This window comes from Schistocerca gregaria, chromosome 3 (assembly GCF_023897955.1).
Source record: "Schistocerca gregaria isolate iqSchGreg1 chromosome 3, iqSchGreg1.2, whole genome shotgun sequence".
Lineage (NCBI taxonomy): Eukaryota > Metazoa > Arthropoda > Insecta > Orthoptera > Acrididae > Schistocerca > Schistocerca gregaria.
This window is the reverse complement of record NC_064922.1, coordinates 72,661,884-72,689,299: the sequence shown is the minus strand read 5'-3', so window position 1 is coordinate 72,689,299 and position 27,416 is coordinate 72,661,884.

The following is a 27,416-nucleotide window of genomic DNA, read 5'->3' as shown; positions in this document are numbered from 1 at the left end:
TTTTTGCACATTCACCGGCGCCTGTAAACTGGCAGGCCTGACAACTTCAAATAATTTAGTTGTAATGCTATCAGCGTGGTCGCTAAGGATAGTGGCGGTCCTTTTTATAAAAAGCGCAGACGCCTTATTTCTGATGTCAACTAACCCCAAACCTCCATTCCTGGGATCTAGGGTCGCAGTTTTTGCGTCGACTCTGAATATATCCCCTCTCCAAAGATAGCTGGCAATGGTAGACATTATCTTTTTTCCAATCATTTTCGGTAGTGGGAAGATCTGTGCTATAAAGTAACTCCTGGAGAGAATGCAGTGGTTAATGAAAATCACCCTCTGAACTTGGTTCAAGTTACGGTGGAGGTTTTCTCTTGTTGTTCCAAGAAGTTGTCCCGACGTATTTCTCCAATTGATAGCTGCCATTTTTAACGGACAAGGTGTCAGTGTTAGTCCTAGTGCTTTGCATTGGGTGACCATTGTGGCCCAGGCTAAGGTGGTATGTTGAAAACCCCGCAGGTTTAGGAGTTTGCTTTTGTTTGCGTTGACACCTGCTCCGGAGACTCTACAGTACTTTTTAATTAGCGTTTCCAATTTCAAAATGTCGTCGGGATTTCGCAGGACGACTCCGACATCATCGGCATAGGCGTTTATGACTGTTCGGTGACCAGATAATGTGATGCCAGTTAGAGTGGCATGAACACTGCGGAGGAAAGGTTCTAATGAAAGCACGAATAGGAACATGGAGAGGGGGCTTCCTTGAGGAACGCCGCGCCTGATCTGAATCTGCTTTGTCCTCTGGCAGTTAACTGATATACAAGCGCTGATGCCTGTTGCAACATTGCTGATCACACTTACGACTCGCTCATTAAAACCTATTTTGTTCAGTGTGGCACTAAGGAATCTATGATCCACACGATCAAATGCTTTCTGGAAGTCAATAAACATGATAGCACATTTTATGGTGGTCACAGCAGTGATGGCAATTATATCTCTATATTCAGCTATGCTTTTGAAAATGCTCTTGGTAGGCACACAGGACTGGTATGGACTTACTATCTTTTTGGCCAACTGAGAGAGTCTGTTGTTTAAAATTCTGCCGATGATTTTATAATCAGAGTTTAACAGGGAGATAGGACGAAAGTTGTTGAGGTTTCTTTTTGCAGCATTTTTTGGGATTAGTACTATTGTGCTCTCTTTAAAAACAGCTGGTAAATGCTTTCCCTGAAGCACCTCGTTCGTCATTCGGGTAAACATGTCACCAATCAGTGGCCAGTATCGTTTATAAAATTCAACAGGCAAACCATCCGGTCCCGGCGATTTCCTCAGAGGAGATTTGCAGATGATTCTGTGGATATCTTCGTTAGTACACTCAACGAGAAGGTCTTCGTTTTCCTCGTCCGAGACCTGTGGAGCTATGTAACTAAGGAACTCATCGAAGGACTCTTCACATACCGGGTTGGCAGTGTATAGGTCTTCGTAATATTTGTGCACTGCATTGACGATGTCTCTCTGAGTCGTGAGTGTCTCGCCAGTTTCAGACTGAAGTCCATCAATGAAGGTGCGTCTCCTGTTTCTTTCGTGCTTCAGTAGATGGTACAAGGAAGCATGTTCATCCTCCACGACTGTCTTAGCCTTGGATTTTAATTTCAGACCCTCCATCTGCTGTCTTTTAAGACTGAGCAATTTGACCTTAGTTTGCTTGATATCTGCCAGACGGACGTTGGAAGTGTTTGCCTGCTCATATAAATTTCGCAGCATGGTATAATAAAATTCGATGGAATTTTTCAAGTCTTTCGATCGTTGTACACTATACTGGATGAGAACTTTTCTCAGTTTAGGCTTTGCCCTGTTGCACCACCAGTCTAGTACTGAGACGTGTCTATCTGCAGAGCGGAGGCACAATGCCCACGCTTCTGTCAAACTTTCTTCTAATCCGTCGTCCTGCATCAGTGACGTATTAAGGTGCCATGAACTTCTAAAACGGCGAGTGGGTTGCGCAGTAAGGTTGATGGAAGCTAGCACGGAGCTATGATCAGAAAAGTAAACTGGAATCGTCTCTGCTTTAATGAAGGAGCTAACTAGACTTTGCGATATGTAGAGTCTGTCGATCCTGCTACGTGAGTGAGGACCTAGGAATGTAAATGCCACAAAAGTGGGATACATTATTTCCCAAGCATCTTTAAGCTGTAAAACAGTGACGAAACGCTTCAGTTCACTGCAGTTATTAAAATTCGGAACCTGGTCTTTCTTATTTATCACACAATTAAAATCACCGCCTATTATAAGATCTTTTGGGTTTTTCCGTAATAAATAAATGATTTCTTCTTTATAGAACTGTGCTCTTTCCATTCTATTGGATGTGCCAGAAGGGGCATACAGATTGATAAGGGTAGAACCAAAGACTTTTATACCTATCGCTCTGCCGGAGTCCAACCTCTCGATATCCGAGACAGGAATCCCCTCCCTGACTAAAATTGCTGTACCGACGTTGGTGTCAAGTGAGACATTTAAAATCGCCAAATATCCAGGCACTGTAAGATTAGTCAGCACTACTTCCTGTAGGAAAGCAATGTCCGTCCCTGACTCATATAAATAATCCTTGAGCGCTGTAACTTTAGTCACGGATGTAATCCTGTTAATATTGATAGTCGTAATTGTATATGCCTGGGACATTTAGTTTGCATAAAAAGTAAATAAGTGATTAAAAAGATAACAAAATATTAATAAAAAAAAAAGAAAAGAGATGTGCAGCTCCTAGAAGAGAGAAACGACTCCGCTTAAACAAACATCTAAAAGAATAGTCAGTATTTGAAGCTCGGTAAACACTTCATCTGGTTCCTCTGAAATATGACTAAGACAGTAGTACAATTAGAAATGAAACTGGTTCAACAAAATCCCTTTTTTTTTCATCTTACAGCCTCATTTTGGTGCAGGATTCCGAACATCTCGGGTTTTTAGTTTTACCGAGGGGCTTTGCATCACTAATGTCACTTGAAGGTACCTCCTTAGGTCTTTCCGTGATGATTTCATACAAGACGTTCTTGGCCGTCGCTTCCTCTTGTGCTGGTTGTTGTTTGCTTTGGTTACGGGAAGCTTTGAGAGTAGGTAGCGGTTTGAGTCGGCGTCGTCGGACATCTTGGTTCAACGCGCCGTCATTCGGATTGTCTATCTTTACCACCGTTGTGACCAAAGCTGCCTCAACAGCGTCCTTTTTACGAGTGCCATTTCCTTGTTCTTCCGTCAGTAGCTCCAGAGCACCGACTGAGTCGGCGGTTTGTGGGTCTGTAAGTTCTTGAGTTGGGTTCCGCTCCGTCACCTCTTGTGCTTCGGAGTGCGCCTCTTCCGTCTCCGCGACAATCGTTACTGCGTCCCCTCCGTGGACCGTTTGTACCTGTTCAGCCGCCGACAGCGGCCGGGTTGCCTTAGCGGCTGTCGTCACGTCAATACATGTACTGTTTGTTTCCTCGAGCACATCCGCATTACACTGCTTCTGCTTGCGGGTGGAAGGCGAATTACGGGCGGACTCGCCGTCCGAGCCGTCATCGGTCGTTTCCAACGGTCGCTTCTTATTTTGGAGATCGCAATCGGGAACAGAAGGGTGTGATGTAATGACGCTCAGGGGAGGGAACTCCGTAGTAGTTATGGCGGGCACTGCAGAAGTACATGCACCACTGTCGTTAACCGAAAGAAGGGAAGTGCTATTTGGTAAGACATCGCTGAGGGTCAGTTTTTGACGCTGTGTTAGATTGTTCCTAAGAACAAAAACACGGCGCGGACAATCTTGTCGGAAATGACCTGTCTCATTGCAAATATTGCACGTGCGCTCCTGACCAGAATACACAACATGTGCTTTATGGCCTGCAACGGATATATGGGACGGAATGTTGGCTTTCACCTCCATTTCAACGGATCTAATGCCATTAAAACACTGTATCTTGTATAGCTTCGACCATCTTTCGTTATAGATAGATTTAACTTCGCCATATTTAGATAGAGCATCCTTGATCAACTGATTATCAATTTCAATTGGAACATTCAAAATCCTGACATTGGTGTACATGATATCAGCTTTTCGTACAGAGACATTACTTTTTGAACCGTCTCGATGAACAAATTCGACGGAATTACCCCATTTTGCAAGCAACTTATCGACTGTCACTGAGTTCAGAAATTTAACAAAAACACAGTATTTTTCAGCATCTAATTGCGTGGTATGAACAGAGTCAGAATTAATACCGATTACCTCAGTCAGCCAATCGTGGATTTCCAGCGCAGTGGGTTGGACCGGCCGTGTTCCTTTCTCGAACGAGAAGACTAAAGTATTCTTCCTGACGGTGTCAGACATGGTCGTCGGTTCCGACGAAATTCCGGCAACAACCGAAATTGCGGCGAAGCACGAAACGTGGAACGGACGAAAGCACTATAAAAACACTTATCAGAGACACCACTCAAAAAATAACAGCGAAAATGTACAGCTAACTTCACGTAAACACCAAACACCGGCGATAGCGCTAACGTACGCGGAGTAAACAACAAGCACGTCCGACCGCGGCGACGGCTAAAGCCAGAAACCGCCACTGAGCTAAAGACGCGCGGCCTAGCGGTACTCTTGGGTACTTCGTCCTTACGGTCGTCTGCATCATCAGACTTTAGCTGACAACACTTCATATTACCGGCTAATATTTGCAGCTATTTCGACAAATTACTGCTTGGCTACACATCTGACACGTAACCGATGTGCTCTCCAAACAACAAGACTTGCATTTCAGAACATGTCTTTCACACATGTCTACAAAATCACCTTCACCTTCAAATACAGTTTCCTTGCGACTGACAGAGACGTAGGCAAAGTTTAAAGTTGCTATTTCCAATAAATCTCGTTAATCAGAAATACGGTAATTTACACCTGCAGCGGAACAAAATTCCGTTCCGCCCAGCGTCTGGCTCGAACCCACGACCCTGGAATTAAGAGTCTGACACTCTACCGACTGAGCTAGCCGGCTACCTCGGTGAATACCTGCCGGGTAGCACGTCACACAGTACTCGTTTGGGTTGGGTGGTCCCATACAGAATCTCTCCATGATGCCTAATGTTTTCCTAACGTCACACTCGTCACGTACTTCACTTTTATGTCATAATCATTTCTGAGAGGTAAAGAAATTGCATGACAACATGCAGAGCTAGTGGCGTCAAAATTAACACACATACTTTATGTGACTCAAAAGCCGAACGAGTTACTTTACGACCTTGTTTTAGATGTGCAAGTGCCAGTCAAAACTCGCTGTGTCGGCACTCTGCCGACCATTTTGCTAGTTAACACCGGGCTTGTTGTGTGTGTTCCAAGCTCAAGAGCATCTCCAAGCAAAAAATGGTCAACAGCAACATTCAGACGGTTTCGTACTGCTCAATTGCTACATTAAAACGTTATGTTTCTTTTTCAGAACTGGAAAAACACAAGCGTGACAGCATTCGAACCTGTAATCTTCAGATCCGAAGTCCGACGCCTTATCCATTAGGCCACACAGTCACTGACGACCAATATTTACATGTATACGACTCATCTCAAAACGCTCTCACCCCTGAGGATTTGTGTTTTCGTTCTACACAGCCGCTGCCCCTTGCTCTTTCCCACCCATTCGTTACATTCAACCTCTGACGAGACCGACCAAATATAGACTGAGAAACAAGACCACACACTTTGTGCATTCGGAATCGAAGGCAGGGTGTCCCTCGCCGCATTTGCTACGATTGCCATTTGCTACTTCTGCAGAAGCGGCGGCGGCGGCGGCGACGACGACGACGACGACGACGACGACGACGAATATCGCGAGAGGCTCTGAGATATGTGAGAAATACATCTATAAAATATAATTCAGACTGCCTCGTCCCACCTTATGCTGTACCGCTTTGGAAAATGCTTTATCTGCCCCATTCGCCTTAATCGCATCTGAGAGTAATTCTTAAAAAAACGCCTGTCGCTAATTGTTCGTCATCACAGGTACTGTTTGCTATACGGCCACGACGCGCAACTGATTTCCAAAATTCATCTTTCTCCTGTGAGGATGGAACTTACGACCCCTGGTTTATTAGACCAGTGCTCTACCACTGAGCTAAAGAGGCGCGGCCTAGCGGTGCTCTTGGGTAATTCGTCCTTACGGTCGTCTGCATCATCAGACTTTAGCTGACAACACTTCATATTACCGGCTAATATTTGCAGCTATGGCGACAAATTACTGCTTGGCTACACATCTGACACGTAACCGATGTGCTCTCCAAACAACAACACTTGCATTTCAGAAAATGTCTTTCACACATGTCTACAAAATCACCTTCACCTTCAAATACAGTTTCATTGCGACTGACAGAGACGTAGGCAAAGTTTAAAGTTGCTATTTCCATTAAATCTCGTTAATCAGAAAAACGGTAATTTACACCTGCAGCGGAACAAAATTCCGTTCCGCCCAGCGTCTGGCTCGAACCCACGACCCTGGGATTAAGAGTCTGACACTCTACCGACTGAGCTAGCCGGCTACCTCAGTGAATACCTGCCGGGTAGCACGTCACACAGTACTCGTTTGGGTTGGGTGGTCCCATACAGAATCTCTCCATGATGCCTAATGTTTTCCTAACGTCACACTCGTCACGTACTTCACTTTTATGTCATAATCATTTCTGAGAGGTAAAGAAATTGCATGACAACATGCAGAGCTAGTGGCGTCAAAATTAACACACATACTTTATGTGACTCAAAAGCCGAACGAGTTACTTTCCGACGTTGTTTTAGATGTGCAAGTGATAGTCAAAACTCGCTGTGTCGGCACCCTGCCGACCATTTCGCTAGTTAACACCGGTCTTGTTGTGTGTGTTTCAAGCTCAAGAGCATCTCCAAGCAAAAAATGGTCAACAGCAACATTCAGACGGTTTCGTACTGCTCAATTGCTACATTAAAACGTTATGTTTCTTTTTCAGAACTGGAAAAACACAAGCGTGACAGCATTCGAACCTGTAATCTTCAGATCCGAAGTCCGACGCCTTATCCATTAGGCCACACGGTCACTGACGACCAACATTTACATGTAAACGACTCATCTCGAAACGCTCACACCCCTGAGGATTTGTGTTTTCGTTCTACACAGCCGCTGCCCCTTGCTCTTTCCCACCCATTCGTTACATTCAGCCTCTGACGAGACCGACCAAATATAGACTGAGAAACAAGACCACACACTTTGTGCATTCGGAATCGAAGGCAGGGCGTCCCTCGCCGCATTTGCTACGATTGCCATTTGCTACTTCTGCAGAAGCGGCGGCGGCGACGACGACGACTACGACGACGACGACGACGACGAATATCGCGAGAGGCTCTGAGATATGTGAGAAATACATCTATAAAATGTAATTCAGACTGCCTCGTCCCACCTTATGCTGTACCGCTTTGGCAAATGCTTTATCTGCGCCATTCGCCTTAATCGCATCTGAGAGTAATTCTTAAAAAAACGCCTGTCGCTAATTGTTCGTCATCACAGATACTGTTTGCTATACGGCCACGACGCGCAACTGATTGCCAAAATTCATCTTTTTCCTGTGAGGATGGAACTTACGACCCCTGGTTTATTAGACCAGTGCTCTACCACTGAGCTAAAGACGCGCGGCCTAGCGGTACTCTTGGGTACTTCGTCCTTACGGTCGTCTGCATCATCAGACTTTAGCTGACAACACTTCATATTACCGGCTAATATTTGCAGCTATTTCGACAAATTACTGCTTGGCTACACATCTGACACGTAACCGATGTGCTCTCCAAACAACAAGACTTGCATTTCAGAACATGTCTTTCACACATGTCTACAAAATCACCTTCACCTTCAAATACAGTTTCCTTGCGACTGACAGAGACGTAGGCAAAGTTTAAAGTTGCTATTTCCAATAAATCTCGTTAATCAGAAATACGGTAATTTACACGTGCAGCGGAACAAAATTCCGTCCCGCCCAGCGTCTGGCTCGAACCCACGACCCTGGAATAAAGAGTCTGACACTCTACCGACTGAGCTAGCCGGCTACCTCGGTGAATACCTGCCGGGTAGCACGTCACACAGTACTCGTTTGGGTTGGGTGGTCCCATACAGAATCTCTCCATGATGCCTAATGTTTTCCTAACGTCACACTCGTCACGTACTTCACTTTTATGTCATAATCATTTCTGAGAGGTAAAGAAATTGCATGACAACATGCAGAGCTAGTGGCGTCAAAATTAACACACATACTTTATGTGACTCAAAAGCCGAACGAGTTACTTTCCGACGTTGTTTTAGATGTGCAAGTGATAGTCAAAACTCGCTGTGTCGGCACTCTGCCGACCATTTCGCAAGTTAACACCAGTCTTGTTGTGTGTGTTTCAAGCTCAAGAGCATCTCCAAGCAAAAAATGGTCAACAGCAACATTCAGACGGTTTCGTACTGCTCAATTGCTACATTAAAACGTTATGTTTCTTTTTCAGAACTGGAAAAACACAAGCGTGACAGCATTCGAACCTGTAATCTTCAGATCCGAAGTCCGACGCCTTATCCATTAGGCCACACGGTCACTGACGACCAACATTTACATGTAAACGACTCATCTCAAAACGCTCACACCCCTGAGTATTTGTGTTTTCGTTCTACACAGCCGCTGCCCCTTGCTCTTTCCCACCCATTCGTTACATTCAACCTCTGACGAGACCGACCAAATATAGACTGAGAAACAAGACCACACACTTTGTGCATTCGGAATCGAAGGCAGGGCGTCCCTCGCCGCATTTGCTACGATTGCCATTTGCTACTTCTGCAGAAGCGGCGGCGGCGACGACGACGACGACGACGACGACGACGACGAATATCGCGAGAGGCTCTGAGATATGTGAGAAATACATCTATAAAATGTAATTCAGACTGCCTCGTCCCACCTTATGCTGTACCGCTTTGGCAAATGCTTTATCTGCGCCATTCGCCTTAATCGCATCTGAGAGTAATTCTTAAAAAAACGCCTGTCGCTAATTGTTCGTCATCACAGATACTGTTTGCTATACGGCCACGACGCGCAACTGATTGCCAAAATTCATCTTTCTCCTGTGAGGATGGAACTTACGACCCCTGGTTTATTAGACCAGTGCTCTACCACTGAGCTAAAGACGCGCGGCCTAGCGGTACTCTTGGGTACTTCGTCCTTACGGTCGTCTGCATCATCAGACTTTAGCTGACAACACTTCATATTACCGGCTAATATTTGCAGCTATTTCGACAAATTACTGCTTGGCTACACATCTGACACGTAACCGATGTGCTCTCCAAACAACAAGACTTGCATTTCAGAACATGTCTTTCACACATGTCTACAAAATCACCTTCACCTTCAAATACAGTTTCCTTGCGACTGACAGAGACGTAGGCAAAGTTTAAAGTTGCTATTTCCAATAAATCTCGTTAATCAGAAATACGGTAATTTACACGTGCAGCGGAACAAAATTCCGTCCCGCCCAGCGTCTGGCTCGAACCCACGACCCTGGAATAAAGAGTCTGACACTCTACCGACTGAGCTAGCCGGCTACCTCGGTGAATACCTGCCGGGTAGCACGTCACACAGTACTCGTTTGGGTTGGGTGGTCCCATACAGAATCTCTCCATGATGCCTAATGTTTTCCTAACGTCACACTCGTCACGTACTTCACTTTTATGTCATAATCATTTCTGAGAGGTAAAGAAATTGCATGACAACATGCAGAGCTAGTGGCGTCAAAATTAACACACATACTTTATGTGACTCAAAAGCCGAACGAGTTACTTTCCGACGTTGTTTTAGATGTGCAAGTGATAGTCAAAACTCGCTGTGTCGGCACTCTGCCGACCATTTCGCTAGTTAACACCGGTCTTGTTGTGTGTGTTTCAAGCTCAAGAGCATCTCCAAGCAAAAAATGGTCAACAGCAACATTCAGACGGTTTCGTACTGCTCAATTGCTACATTAAAACGTTATGTTTCTTTTTCAGAACTGGAAAAACACAAGCGTGACAGCATTCGAACCTGTAATCTTCAGATCCGAAGTCCGACGCCTTACCCATTTTTTTTTTATTTAATTTTTTAATAGCTGACGCTTGCAGGCAGCGGCATTTACCACCATCACCTCGACATGCAGCTGCGAGATGCACAGGAATAACACTGCACTCCTCGATGCGGCGACATACGAAATCCACTGCCGAGCTGCGCGTTGGCAACTAACAAAATGCCGACCGTGCCAGGATCAGAAGCTGGAATCTTCCGATCCGTTGTCAGACGCGTTATCCCTTGCGCCATTTTTTTTTTTTTTTTTTTTTTACCAAGTCGCATGAGAGGAGCAACAAAATAGGCATTTCCGGTGCCGGGAATCGAACCCGGGCCTCCTGGGTGAGAGCCAGGTATCCTAGCCACTTTTTTTTTGTTTTTTTTTTTTTTTTTATATAAGCAGCATGAGGCAGGCGGAGGCAAAGCGGGCAGGGGTCAAAATCTCGAGGCCTGGCCGCGATGTCTCCACCCAGTCCTGTTGCTGAGGCGTGTCTTTATCATAGTTTTCAATAAGAAATTTTACATCTTGTGTATACGTAGATATATGCTGTTTTGCCTTCGAAATCCTGAACCAAAAGATGCTTCATTTGAAACAAAAAATTTATGTCATGCCGAGGCAATAGAGATTGAAGGTTATAGCTTTAGTGCTTTTTTTTTTTTTTTTTTTTTTTTTTTTTCTTTTTTTTTCTTTTTTTTTTTTCTCATCCACTGCTTCTCGGCAACCTAGCATACTTCTTTGTAATATATAATAAAGTTGTAGGAAGTAGTGGACCCTGAACCTGTATATTATTTTTTTAATTTCTGTTTAGTTTTTTTATTGTTATTATTATTATTTTTGTTTGTTTTTTTATTTTTTTTAATGTAAAAGAAAAATCTTCATGGAATGTGAAGAAGGAATTTTATGTTAAGGCACTAATTCCATAGCCTCCTTTCCTTCTTGAGATTAATAATAATAATAAAAAAGTATGTTCCCTTCCATGGAAACAAATGAGACTTCCTTCTCAGTCATAAAATGAATGTATAAGAAAACAATTTATCTTTAACCCTGCGATACTGGCTTTCGGCTTCGGCTTCTTCTGTGCAATAAACAAAATAGCCTTCTTTGCCAGCAGAGGATAAGTGATTGTAATATGAAACTGTAAAATTGTACTTCTCCCCAATTGTTTTTGTTTAAGCGTCGTTTCGCTTAAATAAACGATTTTTGTTTATCTCGTTGGCTTGTCAACCAATGCCCAGTCGCTCGAATACAATTTTAAGCATATTGCCGTAGTTTTTCTTGTGGTCTTTATATTTCAGGGCGTTATAAAAAGCACACTTCAAGTACATGTAAAAATCAGTGGAATTGTCATTTCCCAGGTGATTAATTACGTAATTCACATAGTGTCCCATTAACCAATGGACCGAGTTGTTTTTTGCTGCTGGAAAATAGCAAGTCTGAGGCCTGAGGAAAGTAACAGGGGGAAAATTTTCCACCGAAGATCTCGTAAGAAAAGCCAGTTGTTCCCTAATCCAATTACAGAGTTGTAGATTGCCACCGCACGTGAATCTGTGCACTAACGTGTCGATCAATTTACATTTGAGACATAGGTTCGTGTCGCTAACGCCGATTGCATGTAACCTTTCATTGGTGCTTACGGTCTCATTCACTGTTTTATACCACGCTGACTTGACGTCCGATGGTAGACCACGCATATTAATATTTTTCCATATGGCGTCCCAATCAGTGTGTGGGTATTTACTTTCCAATTTGTTTCTCCCCTCCATTTTCTTTCGATGGCACAGAATATCGCGGGCCGTGATCCTTCGTGAGTTGATGATGACACCGCCGAGATAGCTGAATTCCACAAAATATACACGAACGTACTGGAGCCGGTTATTTATTTTTTGCACATTCACCGGCGCCTGTAAACTGGCAGGCCTGACAACTTCAAATAATTTAGTTGTAATGCTATCAGCGTGGTCGCTAAGGATAGTGGCGGTCCTTTTTATAAAAAGCGCAGACGCCTTATTTCTGATGTCAACTAACCCCAAACCTCCATTCCTGGGATCTAAGGTCGCAGTTTTTGCGTCGACTCTGAATATATCCCCTCTCCAAAGATAGCTGGCAATGGTAGACATTATCTTTTTTCCAATCATTTTCGGTAGTGGGAAGATCTGTGCTATAAAGTAACTCCTGGAGAGAATGCAGTGGTTAATGAAAATCACCCTCTGAACTTGGTTCATGTTACGGTGGAGGTTTTCCCTTGTTGTTCCAAGAAGTTGTCCCGACGTATTTCTCCAATTGATAGCTGCCATTTTTAACGGACAAGGTGTCAGTGTTAGTCCTAGTGCTTTGCATTGGGTGACCATTGTGGCCCAGGCTAAGGTGGTATGTTGAAAACCCCGCAGGTTTAGGAGTTTGCTTTTGTTTGCGTTGACACCTGCTCCGGAGACTCTACAGTACTTTTTAATTAGCGTTTCCAATTTCAAAATGTCGTCGGGATTTCGCAGGACGACTCCGACATCATCGGCATAGGCGTTTATGACTGTTCGGTGACCAGATAATGTGATGCCAGTTAGAGTGGCATGAACACTGCGGAGGAAAGGTTCTAATGAAAGCACGAATAGGAACATGGAAAGGGGGCTTCCTTGAGGAACGCCGCGCCTGATCTGAATCTGCTTTGTCCTCTGGCAGTTAACTGATATACAAGCGCTGATGCCTGTTGCAACATTGCTGATCACACTTACGACTCGCTCATTAAAACCTATTTTGTTCAGTGTGGCACTAAGGAATCTATGATCCACACGATCAAATGCTTTCTGGAAGTCAATAAACATGATAGCACATTTTATGGTGGTCACAGCAGTGATTGCAATTATATCTCTATATTCAGCTATGCTTTTGAAAATGCTCTTGGTAGGCACACAGGACTGGTATGGACTTACTATCTTTTTGGCCAACTGTGAGAGTCTGTTGTTTAAAATTCTGCCGATGATTTTATAATCGGAGTTTAACAGGGAGATAGGACGAAAGTTGTTGAGGTTTCTTTTTGCAGCATTTTTTGGGATTAGTACTATTGTGCTCTCTTTAAAAACAGCAGGTAAATGCTTTCCCTGAAGCACCTCGTTCGTCATTCGGGTAAACATGTCACCAATCAGTGGCCAGTATCGTTTATAAAATTCAACAGGCAAACCATCCGGTCCCGGCGATTTCCTCAGAGGAGATTTGCAGATGATTCTGTGGATATCTTCGTTAGTACACTCAACGAGAAGGTCTTCGTTTTCCTCGTCCGAGACCTGTGGAGCTATGTAACTAAGGAACTCATCGAAGGACTCTTCACATACCGGGTTGGCAGTGTATAGGTCTTCGTAATATTTGTGCACTGCATTGACGATGTCTCTCTGAGTCGTGAGTGTCTCGCCAGTTTCAGACTGAAGTCCATCAATGAAGGTGCGTCTCCTGTTTCTTTCGTGCTTCAGTAGATGGTACAAGGAAGCATGTTCATCCTCCACGACTGTCTTAGCCTTGGATTTTAATTTCAGACCCTCCATCTGCTGTCTTTTAAGACTGAGCAATTTGGCCTTAGTTTGCTTGATATCTGCCAGACGGACGTTGGAAGTGTTTGCCTGCTCATATAAATTTCGCAGCATGGTATAATAAAATTCTATGGAATTTTTCAAGTCTTTCGATCGTTGTACACTATACTGGATGAGAACTTTTCTCAGTTTAGGCTTTGCCCTGTTGCACCACCAGTCTAGTACTGAGACGTGTCTATCTGCAGAGCGGAGGCACGATGCCCACGCTTCTGTCAAACTTTCTTCTAATCCGTCGTCCTGCATCAGTGACGTATTAAGGTGCCATGAACTTCTAAAACGGCGAGTGGGTTGCGCAGTAAGGTTGATGGAAGCTAGCACGGAGCTATGATCAGAAAAGTAAACTGGAATCGTCTCTGCTTTAATGAAGGAGCTAACTAGACTTTGCGATATGTAGAGTCTGTCGATCCTGCTACGTGAGTGAGGACCTAGGAATGTAAATGCCACAAATGTGGGATACATTATTTCCCAAGCATCTTTAAGCTGTAAAACAGTGACGAAACGCTTCAGTTCACTGCAGGTATTAAAATTCGGAACCTGGTCTTTCTTATTTATCACACAATTAAAATCACCGCCTATTATAAGATCTTTTGGGTTTTTCCGTAATAAATAAATGATTTCTTCTTTATAGAACTGTGCTCTTTCCATTCTATTAGATGTGCCAGAAGGGGCATACAGATTGATAAGGGTAGAACCAAAGACTTTTATACCTATCGCTCTGCCGGAGTCCAACCTCTCGATATCCGAGACAGGAATCCCCTCCCTGACTAAAATTGCTGTACCGACGTTGGTGTCAAGTGAGACATTTAAAATCGCCAAATATCCAGGCACTGTAAGATTAGTCAGCACTACTTCCTGTAGGAAAGCAATGTCCGTCCCTGACTCATATAAATAATCCTTGAGCGCTGTAACTTTAGTCACGGATGTAATCCTGTTAATATTGATAGTCGTAATTGTATATGCCTGGGACATTTAGTTTGCATAAAAAGTAAATAAGTGATTAAAAAGATAACAAAATATTAATAAAAAAAAAAAAAAAGAGATGTGCAGCTCCTAGAAGGGAGAAACGACTCTGCTTAAACAAACATCTAAAAGAATAGTCAGTATTTGAAGCTCGGTAAACACTTCATCTGGTTCCTCTGAAATATGACTAAGACAGTAGTACAATTAGAAATGAAACTGGTTCAACAAAATCCTTTTGTTTTTTCATCTTACAGCCTCATTTTGGTGCAGGATTCCGAACATCTCGGGTTTTAGTTTTACCGAGGGGCTTTGCATCACTAATGTCACTTGAAGGTACCTCCTTAGGTCTTTCCGTGATGATTTCATACAAGACGTTCTTGGCCGTCGCTTCCTCTTGTGCTGGATGTTGTTTGCTTTGGTTACGGGAAGCTTTGAGATTAGGTTGCAGTTTGAGTCGGCGTCTTCGGACATCTTGGTTCAACGCGCCGTCATTCGGATTGTCTATCTTTACCACCGTTGTGACCGAAGCTGTCTCAACAGCGTCCTTTTTACGAGTGCCATTTCCTTGTTCTTCCGTCACTAGCTCCAGAGCACTGACTGAGTCGGCGGTTTGTGGGTCTGTAAATTCTTGAGTTGGGTTCCGCTCCGTCACCTCTTGTGCTTCGGAGTGCGCCTCTTCCGTCTCCGCGACAATCGTTACTGCGTCCCCTCCGTGGACCGTTTGTACCCGTTCAGCCGCCGACAGCGGCCGGGTTGCCTTAGCGGCTGTCGTCACGTCAATACATGTACTGTTTGTTTCCTCGAGTACATCCGCATTACACTGCTTCTGCTTGCGGGTGGAAGGCGAATTACGGGCGGACTCGCCGTCCGAGCCGTCATCGGTCATTTCCAACGGTCGCTTCTTATTTTGGAGATCGCAATCGGGAACAGAAGGGTGTGATGTAATGACGCTCAGGGGAGGGAACTCCGTAGGAGTTATGGCGGGCACTGCAGAAGTACATGCACCACTGTCGTTAACCGAAAGAAGGGAAGTGCTATTTGGTAAGACATCGCTGAGGGTCAGTTTTTGACGCTGTGTTAGATTGTTCCGAAGAACAAAAACACGGCGCGGACAATCTTGTCGGAAATGACCTGTCTCATTGCAAATATTGCACGTGCGCTCCTGACCAGAATACACAACATGTGCTTTATGGCCTGCAACGGATATATGGGACGGAATGTTGGCTTTCACCTCCATTTCAACGGATCTAATGCCATTGAAACACTGTATCTTGTATAGCTTCGACCATCTTTCGTTATAGATAGATTTAACTTCGCCATATTTAGATAGAGCGTCCTTGATCAACTGATTATCAATTTCAATTGGAACATTCAAAATCCTGACATTGGTGTACATGATATCAGCTTTTCGTACAGAGACATTACTTTTTGAACCGTCTCGATGAACAAATTCGACGGAATTACCCCATTTTGCAAGCAACTTATCGACTGTCACTGAGTTCAGAAATTTAACAAAAACACAGTATTTTTCAGCATCTAATTGCGTGGTATGAACAGAGTCAGAATTTATACCGATTACCTCAGTCAGCCAATCGTGGATTTCCAGCGCAGTGGGTTGGACCGGCCGTGTTTCTTTCTCGAACGAGAAGACTAAAGTATTCTTCCTGACGGTGTCAGACATGGTCGTCGGTTCCGACGAAATTCCGGCAACAACCGAAATTGCGGCGAAGCACGAGACGTGGAACGGACGAAAGCACTATAAAAACACTTATCAGAGACACCACTCAAAAAATAACAGCGAAAATGTACAGCGAACTTCACGTAAACACCAAACACCGGCGATAGCGCTAACGTACGCGGAGTAAACAACAAGCACGTCCGACCGCGGCGACGGCTAAAGCCAGAATGGGTTAGGCCACACGGTCACTGACGACCAACATTTACATGTAAACGACTCATCTCGAAACGCTCACACCCCTGAGGATTTGTGTTTTCGTTCTACACAGCCGCTGCCCCTTGCTCTTTCCCACCCATTCGTTACATTCAACCTCTGACGAGACCGACCAAATATAGACTGAGAAACAAGACCACACACTTTGTGCATTCGGAATCGAAGGCAGGGCGTCCCTCGCCGCATTTGCTACGATTGCCATTTGCTACTTCTGCAGAAGCGGCGGCGACGACGACGACGACGACGACGAATATCGCGAGAGGCTCTGAGATATGTGAGAAATACATCTATAAAATGTAATTCAGACTGCCTCGTCCCACCTTATGCTGTACCGCTTTGGCAAATGCTTTATCTGCGCCATTCGCCTTAATCGCATCTGAGAGTAATTCTTAAAAAAACGCCTGTCGCTAATTGTTCGTCATCACAGGTACTGTTTGCTATACGGCCACGACGCGCAACTGATTTCCAAAATTCATCTTTCTCCTGTGAGGATGGAACTTACGACCCCTGGTTTATTAGACCAGTGCTCTACCACTGAGCTAAAGACGCGCGGCCTAGCGGTACTTTTGGGTACTTCGTCCTTACGGTCGTCTGCATCATCAGACTTTAGCTGACAACACTTCATATTACCGGCTAATATTTGCAGCTATTTCGACAAATTTCTGCTTGGCTACACATCTGACACGTAACCGATGTGCTCTCCAAACAACAAGACTTGCATTTCAGAACATGTCTTTCACACATGTCTACAAAATCACCTTCACCTTCAAATACAGTTTCCTTGCGACTGACAGAGACGTAGGCAAAGTTTAAAGTTGCTATTTCCATTAAATCTCGTTAATAAGAAAAACGGTAATTTACACCTGCAGCGGAACAAAATTCCGTTCCGCCCAGCGTCTGGCTCGAACCCACGACCCTGGAATTAAGAGTCTGACACTCTACCGACTGAGCTAGCCGGCTACCTCGGTGAATACCTGCCGGGTAGCACGTTACACAGTACTCGTTTGGGTTGGGTGGTCCCATACAGAATCTCTCCATGATGCCTAATGTTTTCCTAACGTCACACTCGTCACGTACTTCACTTTTATGTCATAATCATTTCTGAGAGGTAAAGAAATTGCATGACAACATGCAGAGCTAGTGGCGTCAAAATTAACACACATACTTTATGTGACTCAAAAGCCGAACGAGTTACTTTCCGACGTTGTTTTAGATGTGCAAGTGATAGTCAAAACTCGCTGTGTCGGCACTCTGCCGACCATTTCGCTAGTTAACACCGGTCTTGTTGTGTGTGTTTCAAGCTCAAGAGCATCTCCAAGCAAAAAATGGTCAACAGCAACATTCAGACGGTTTCGTACTGCTCAATTGCTACATTAAAACGTTATGTTTCTTTTTCAGAACTGGAAAAACACAAGCGTGACAGCATTCGAACCTGTAATCTTCAGATCCGAAGTCCGACGCCTTATCCATTAGGCCACACGGTCACTGACGACCAACATTTACATGTAAACGACTCATCTCGAAACGCTCACACCCCTGAGGATTTGTGTTTTCGTTCTACACAGCCGCTGCCCCTTGCTCTTTCCCACCCATTCGTTACATTCAACCTCTGACGAGACCGACCAAATATAGACTGAGAAACAAGACCACACACTTTGTGCATTCGGAATCGAATCCAGGGCGTCCCTCGCCGCATTTGCTACGATTGCCATTTGCTACTTCTGCAGAAGCGGCGGCGGCGACGACGACGACGACGACGACGACGACGACGACGACGACGACGAATATCGCGAGAGGCTCTGAGATATGTGAGAAATACATCTATAAAATGTAATTCAGACTGCCTCGTCCCACCTTATGCTGTACCGCTTTGGCAAATGCTTTATCTGCGCCATTCGCCTTAATCGCATCTGAGAGTAATTCTTAAAAAAACGCCTGTCGCTAATTGTTCGTCATCACAGATACTGTTTTCTATACGGCCACGACGCGCAACTGATTTCCAAAATTCATCTTTCTCCTGTGAGGATGGAACTTACGACCCCTGGTTTATTAGACCAGTGCTCTGCCACTGAGCTAAAGACGCGCGGCCTAGCGGTACTCTTGAGTACTTCGTCCTTACAGTCGTCTGCATCATCAGACTTTAGCTGACAACACTTCATATTACCGGCTAATATTTGCAGCTATGGCGACAAATTACTGCTTGGCTACACATCTGAAACGTAACCGATGTGCTCTCCAAACAACAACACTTGCATTTCAGAACATGTCTTTCACACATGTCTACAAAATCACCTTCACCTTCAAATACAGTTTCCTTGCGACTGACAGAGACGTAGGCAAAGTTTAAAGTTGCTATTTTGATTAAATCTCGTTAATAAGAAAAACGGTAATTTACACCTGCAGCGGAACAAAATTCCGTTCCGCCCAGCGTCTGGCTCGAACCCACGAGCCTGGAATTAAGGGTCTGACACTCTACCGACTGAGCTAGCCGGCTACCTCGGTGAATACCTGCCGGGTAGCACGTCACACAGTACTCGTTTGGGTTGGGTGGTCCCATACAGAATCTCTCCATGATGCCTAATGTTTTCCTAACGTCACACTCGTCACGTACTTCACTTTTATGTCATAATCATTTCTGAGAGGTAAAGAAATTGCATGACAACATGCAGAGCTAGTGGCGTCAAAATTAACACACATACTTTATGTGACTCAAAAGCCGAACGAGTTACTTTCCGACGTTGTTTTAGATGTGCAAGTGATAGTCAAAACTCGCTGTGTCGGCACCCTGCCGACCATTTCGCTAGTTAACACCGGTCTTGTTGTGTGTGTTTCAAGCTCAAGAGCATCTCCAAGCAAAAAATGGTCAACAGCAACATTCAGACGGTTTCGTACTGCTCAATTGCTACATTAAAACGTTATGTTTCTTTTTCAGAACTGGAAAAACACAAGCGTGACAGCATTCGAACCTGTAATCTTCAGATCCGAAGTCCGACGCCTTATCCATTAGGCCACACGGTCACTAACGACCAACATTTACATGTAAACGACTCATCTCGAAACGCTCACACCCCTGAGGATTTGTGTTTTCGTTCTACACAGCCGCTGCCCCTTGCTCTTTCCCACCCATTCGTTACATTCAACCTCTGACGAGACCGACCAAATATAGACTGAGAAACAAGACCACACACTTTGTGCATTCGGAATCGAAGGCAGGGCGTCCCTCGCCGCATTTGCTACGATTGCCATTTGCTACTTCTGCAGAAGCGGCGGCGACGACGACGACGACGACGACGACGACGACGACGACGACGAATATCGCGAGAGGCTCTGAGATATGTGAGAAATACATCTATAAAATGTAATTCAGACTGCCTCGTCCCACCTTATGCTGTACCGCTTTGGCAAATGCTTTATCTGCGCCATTCGCCTTAATCGCATCTGAGAGTAATTCTTAAAAAAACGCCTGTCGCTAATTGTTCGTCATCACAGGTACTGTTTGCTATACGGCCACGACGCGCAACTGATTTCCAAAATTCATCTTTCTCCTGTGAGGATGGAACTTACGACCCCTGGTTTATTAGACCAGTGCTCTACCACTGAGCTAAAGACGCGCGGCCTAGCGGTACTCTTGGGTACTTCGTCCTTACGGTCGTCTGCATCATCAGACTTTAGCTGACAACACTTCATATTACCGGCTAATATTTGCAGCTATTTCGACAAATTTCTGCTTGGCTACACATCTGACACGTAACCGATGTGCTCTCCAAACAACAAGACTTGCATTTCAGAACATGTCTTTCACACATGTCTACAAAATCACCTTCACCTTCAAATACAGTTTCCTTGCGACTGACAGAGACGTAGGCAAAGTTTAAAGTTGCTATTTCCAATAAATCTCGTTAATCAGAAAAACGGTAATTTACACCTGCAGCGGAACAAAATTCCGTTCCGCCCAGCGTCTGGCTCGAACCCACGACCCTGGAATTAAGAGTCTGACACTCTACCGACTGAGCTAGCCGGCTACCTCGGTGAATACCTGCCGGGTAGCACGTCACACAGTACTCGTTTGGGTTGGGTGGTCCCATACAGAATCTCTCCATGATGCCTAATGTTTTCCTAACGTCACACTCGTCACGTACTTCACTTTTATGTCATAATCATTTCTGAGAGGTAAAGAAATTGCATGACAACATGCAGAGCTAGTGGCGTCAAAATTAACACACATACTTTATGTGACTCAAAAGCCGAACGAGTTACTTTCCGACGTTGTTTTAGATGTGCAAGTGATAGTCAAAACTCGCTGTGTCGGCACTCTGCCGACCATTTCGCTAGTTAACACCGGTCTTGTTGTGTGTGTTTCAAGCTCAAGAGCATCTCCAAGCAAAAAATGGTCAACAGCAACATTCAGACGGTTTCGTACTGCTCAATTGCTACATTAAAACGTTATGTTTCTTTTTCAGAACTGGAAAAACACAAGCGTGACAGCATTCGAACCTGTAATCTTCAGATCCGAAGTCCGACGCCTTATCCATTAGGCCACACGGTCACTGACGACCAACATTTACATGTAAACGACTCATCTCGAAACGCTCACACCCCTGAGGATTTGTGTTTTCGTTCTACACAGCCGCTGCCCCTTGCTCTTTCCCACCCATTCGTTACATTCAACCTCTGACGAGACCGACCAAATATAGACTGAGAAACAAGACCACACACTTTGTGCATTCGGAATCGAATCCAGGGCGTCCCTCGCCGCATTTGCTACGATTGCCATTTGCTACTTCTGCAGAAGCGGCGGCGGCGACGACGACGACGACGACGACGACGACGACGACGACGACGACGAATATCGCGAGAGGCTCTGAGATATGTGAGAAATACATCTATAAAATGTAATTCAGACTGCCTCGTCCCACCTTATGCTGTACCGCTTTGGCAAATGCTTTATCTGCGCCATTCGCCTTAATCGCATCTGAGAGTAATTCTTAAAAAAACGCCTGTCGCTAATTGTTCGTCATCACAGGTACTGTTTGCAATACGGCCACGACGCGCAACTGATTTCCAAAATTCATCTTTCTCCTGTGAGGATGGAACTTACGACCCCTGGTTTATTAGACCAGTGCTCTGCCACTGAGCTAAAGACGCGCGGCCTAGCGGTACTCTTGAGTACTTCGTCCTTACAGTCGTCTGCATCATCAGACTTTAGCTGACAACACTTCATATTACCGGCTAATATTTGCAGCTATGGCGACAAATTACTGCTTGGCTACACATCTGACACGTAACCGATGTGCTCTCCAAACAACAAGACTTGCATTTCAGAACATGTCTTTCACACATGTCTACAAAATCACCTTCACCTTCAAATACAGTTTCCTTGCGACTGACAGAGACGTAGGCAAAGTTTAAAGTTGCTATTTCCATTAAATCTCGTTAATCAGAAAAACGGTAATTTACACCTGCAGCGGAACAAAATTCCGTTCCGCCCAGCGTCTGGCTCGAACCCACGACCCTGGGATTAAGAGTCTGACACTCTACCGACTGAGCTAGCCGGCTACCTCGGTGAATACCTGCCGGGTAGCACGTCACACAGTACTCGTTTGGGTTGGGTGGTCCCATACAGAATCTCTCCATGATGCCTAATGTTTTCCTAACGTCACACTCGTCACGTACTTCACTTTTATGTCATAATCATTTCTGAGAGGTAAAGAAATTGCATGACAACATGCAGAGCTAGTGGCGTCAAAATTAACACACATACTTTATGTGACTCAAAAGCCGAACGAGTTACTTTCCGACGTTGTTTTAGATGTGCAAGTGATAGTCAAAACTCGCTGTGTCGGCACTCTGCCGACCATTTCGCTAGTTAACACCGGTCTTGTTGTGTGTGTTTCAAGCTCAAGAGCATCTCCAAGCAAAAAATGGTCAACAGCAACATTCAGACGGTTTCGTACTGCTCAATTGCTACATTAAAACGTTATGTTTCTTTTTCAGAACTGGTAAAACACAAGCGTGACAGCATTCGAACCTGTAATCTTCAGATCCGAAGTCCGACGCCTTATCCATTAGGCCACACGGTCACTGACGACCAACATTTACAATTATACGACTCATCTCGAAACGCTCACACCCCTGAGGATTTGTGTTTTCGTTCTACACAGCCGCTGCCCCTTGCTCTTTCCCACCCATTCGTTACATTCAACCTCTGACGAGACCGACCAAATATAGACTGAGAAACAAGACCACACACTTTGTGCATTCGGAATCGAAGGCAGGGCGTCCCTCGCCGCATTTGCTACGATTGCCATTCGCTACATCTGCAGAAGCGGCGGCGGCGACGACGACGACGACGACGACGACGACGACGAATATCGCGAGAGGCTCTGAGATATGTGAGAAATACATCTATAAAATGTAATTCAGACTGCCTCGTCCCACCTTATGCTGTACCGCTTTGGCAAATGCTTTATCTGCGCCATTCGCCTTAATCGCATCTGAGAGTAATTCTTAAAAAAACGCCTGTCGCTAATTGTTCGTCATCACAGGTACTGTTTGCTATACGGCCACGACGCGCAACTGATTTCCAAAATTCATCTTTCTCCTGTGAGGATGGAACTTACGACCCCTGGTTTATTAGACCAGTGCTCTACCACTGAGCTAAAGACGCGCGGCCTAGCGGTACTCTTGGGTACTTCGTCCTTACGGTCGTCTGCATCATCAGGCTTTAGCTGACAACACTTCATATTACCGGCTAATATTTGCAGCTATTTCGACAAATTACTGCTTGGCTACACATCTGACACGTAACCGATGTGCTCTCCAAACAACAAGACTTGCATTTCAGAACATGTCTTTCACACATGTCTACAAAATCACCTTCACCTTCAAATACAGTTTCCTTGCGACTGACAGAGACGTAGGCAAAGTTTAAAGTTGCTATTTTGATTAAATCTCGTTAATAAGAAAAACGGTAATTTACACCTGCAGCGGAACAAAATTCCGTTCCGCCCAGCGTCTGGCTCGAACCCACGACCCTGAAATTAAGAGTCTGACACTCTACCGACTGAGCTAGCCGGCTACCTCGGTGAATACCTGCCGGGTAGCACGTCACACAGTACTCGTTTGGGTTGGGTGGTCCCATACAGAATCTCTCCATGATGCCTAATGTTTTCCTAACGTCACACTCGTCACGTACTTCACTTTTATGTCATAATCATTTCTGAGAGGTAAAGAAATTGCATGACAACATGCAGAGCTAGTGGCGTCAAAATTAACACACATACTTTATGTGACTCAAAAGCCGAACGAGTTACTTTCCGACGTTGTTTTAGATGTGCAAGTGATAGTCAAAACTCGCTGTGTCGGCACTCTGCCGACCATTTCGCTAGTTAACACCGGTCTTGTTGTGTGTGTTTCAAGCTCAAGAGCATCTCCAAGCAAAAAATGGTCAACAGCAACATTCAGACGGTTTCGTACTGCTCAATTGCTACATTGAAACGTTATGTTTCTTTTTCAGAACTGGAAAAACACAAGCGTGACAGCATTCGAACCTGTAATCTTCAGATCCGAAGTCCGACGCCTTATCCATTAGGCCACACGGTCACTGACGACCAACATTTACATGTATACGACTCATCTCGAAACGCTCACACCCCTGAGGATTTGTGTTTTCGTTCTACACAGCCGCTGCCCCTTGCTCTTTCCCACCCATTCGTTACATTCAACCTCTGACGAGACCGACCAAATATAGACTGAGAAACAAGACCACACACTTTGTGCATTCGGAATCGAAGGCAGGGCGTCCCTCGCCGCATTTGCTACGATTGCCATTTGCTACTTCTGCAGAAGCGGCGGCGGCGACGACGACGACGACGACGACGACGACGACGACGAATATCGCGAGAGGCTCTGAGATATGTGAGAAATACATCTATAAAATGTAATTCAGACTGCCTCGTCCCACCTTATGCTGTACCGCTTTGGCAAATGCTTTATCTGCGCCATTCGCCTTAATCGCATCTGAGAGTAATTCTTAAAAAAACGCCTGTCGCTAATTGTTCGTCATCACAGATACTGTTTGCTATACGGCCACGACGCGCAACTGATTTCCAAAATTCATCTTTCTCCTGTGAGGATGGAACTTACGACCCCTGGTTTATTAGACCAGTGCTCTGCCACTGAGCTAAAGACGCGCGGCCTAGCGGTACTCTTGAGTACTTCGTCCTTACAGTCGTCTGCATCATCAGACTTTAGCTGACAACACTTCATATTACCGGCTAATATTTGCAGCTATTTCGACAAAATACTGCTTGGCTACACATCTGACACGTAACCGATGTGCTCTCCAAACAACAACACTTGCATTTCAGAACATGTCTTTCACACATGTCTACAAAATCAACCTTCAGCTTCAAATACAGTTTCATTGCGACTGACAGAGACGTAGGCAAAGTTTAAAGTTGCTATTTCCATTAAATCTCGTTAATCAGAAAAACGGTAATTTACACCTGCAGCGGAACAAAATTCCGTTCCGCCCAGCGTCTGGCTCGAACCCACGACCCTGGGATAAAGAGTCTGACACTCTACCGACTGAGCTAGCCGGCTACCTCAGTGAATACCTGCCGGGTAGCACGTCACACAGTACTCGTTTGGGTTGGGTGGTCCCATACAGAATCTCTCCATGATGCCTAATGTTTTCCTAACGTCACACTCGTCACGTACTTCACTTTTATGTCATAATCATTTCTGAGAGGTAAAGAAATTGCATGACAACATGCAGAGCTAGTGGCGTCAAAATTAACACACATACTTTATGTGACTCAAAAGCCGAACGAGTTACTTTCCGACGTTGTTTTAGATGTGCAAGTGATAGTCAAAACTCGCTGTGTCGGCACTCTGCCGACCATTTCGCTAGTTAACACCGGTCTTGTTGTGTGTGTTTCAAGCTCAAGAACATCTCCAAGCAAAAAATGGTCAACAGCAACATTCAGACGGTTTCGTACTGCTCAATTGCTACATTAAAACGTTATGTTTCTTTTTCAGAACTGGTAAAACACAAGCGTGACAGCATTCGAACCTGTAATCTTCAGATCCGAAGTCCGACGCCTTATCCATTAGGCCACACGGTCACTGACGACCAACATTTACAATTATACGACTCATCTCGAAACGCTCACACCCCTGAGGATTTGTGTTTTCGTTCTACACAGCCGCTGCCCCTTGCTCTTTCCCACCCATTCGTTACATTCAACCTCTGACGAGACCGACCAAATATAGACTGAGAAACAAGACCACACACTTTGTGCATTCGGAATCGAAGGCAGGGCGTCCCTCGCCGCATTTGCTACGATTGCCATTCGCTACTTCTGCAGAAGCGGCGGCGGCGACGACGACGACGACGACGACGACGAATATCGCGAGAGGCTCTGAGATATGTGAGAAATACATCTATAAAATATAATTCAGACTGCCTCGTCCCAAATTATGCTGTACCGCTTTGGCAAATGCTTTATCTGCGCCATTCGCCTTAATCGCATCTGAGAGTAATTCTTAAAAAAACGCCTGTCGCTAATTGTTCGTCATCACAGGTACTGTTTGCTATACGGCCACGACGCGCAACTGATTTCCAAAATTCATCTTTCTCCTGTGAGGATGGAACTTACGACCCCTGGTTTATTAGACCAGTGCTCTACCACTGAGCTAAAGAGGCGTGGCCTAGCGGTATTCTTGGGTACTTCGTCCTTACGGTCGTCTGCATCATCAGACTTTAGCTGACAACACTTCATATTACCGGCTAATATTTGCAGCTATGGCGACAAATTACTGCTTGGCTACACATCTGACACGTAACCGATGTGCTCTCCAAACAACAACACTTGCATTTCAGAACATGTCTTTCACACATGTCTACAAAATCACCTTCACCTTCAAATACAGTTTCCTTGCGACTGACAGAGACGTAGGCAAAGTTTAAAGTTGCTATTTCCATTAAATCTCGTTAATCAGAAAAACGGTAATTTACACCTGCAGCGGAACAAAATTCCGTTCCGCCCAGCGTCTGGCTCGAACCCACGACCCTGGGATTAAGAGTCTGACACTCTACCGACTGAGCTAGCCGGCTACCTCGGTGAGTACCTGCCGGGTAGGACGTCACACAGTACTCGTTTGGGTTGGGTGGTCCCATACAGAATCTCTCCATGATGCCTAATGTTTTCCTAACGTCACACTCGTCACGTACTTCACTTTTATGTCATAATCATTTCTGAGAGGTAAAGAAATTGCATGACAACATGCAGAGCTAGTGGCGTCAAAATTAACACACATACTTTATGTGACTCAAAAGCCGAACGAGTTACTTTCCGACGTTGTTTTAGATGTGCAAGTGATAGTCAAAACTCGCTGTGTCGGCACTCTGCCGACCATTTCGCTAGTTAACACCGGTTTTGTTGTGTGTGTTTCAAGCTCAAGAGCATCTCCAAGCAAAAAATGGTCAACAGCAACATTCAGACGGTTTCGTACTGCTCAATTGCTACATTAAAACGTTATGTTTCTTTTTCAGAACTGGTAAAACACAAGCGTGACAGCATTCGAACCTGTAATCTTCAGATCCGAAGTCCGACGCCTTATCCATTAGGCCACACGGTCACTGACGACCAACATTTACAATTATACGACTCATCTCGAAACGCTCACACCCCTGAGGATTTGTGTTTTCGTTCTACACAGCCGCTGCCCCTTGCTCTTTCCCACCCATTCGTTACATTCAACCTCTGACGAGACCGACCAAATATAGACTGAGAAACAAGACCACACACTTTGTGCATTCGGAATCGAAGGCAGGGCGTCCCTCGCCGCATTTGCTACGATTGCC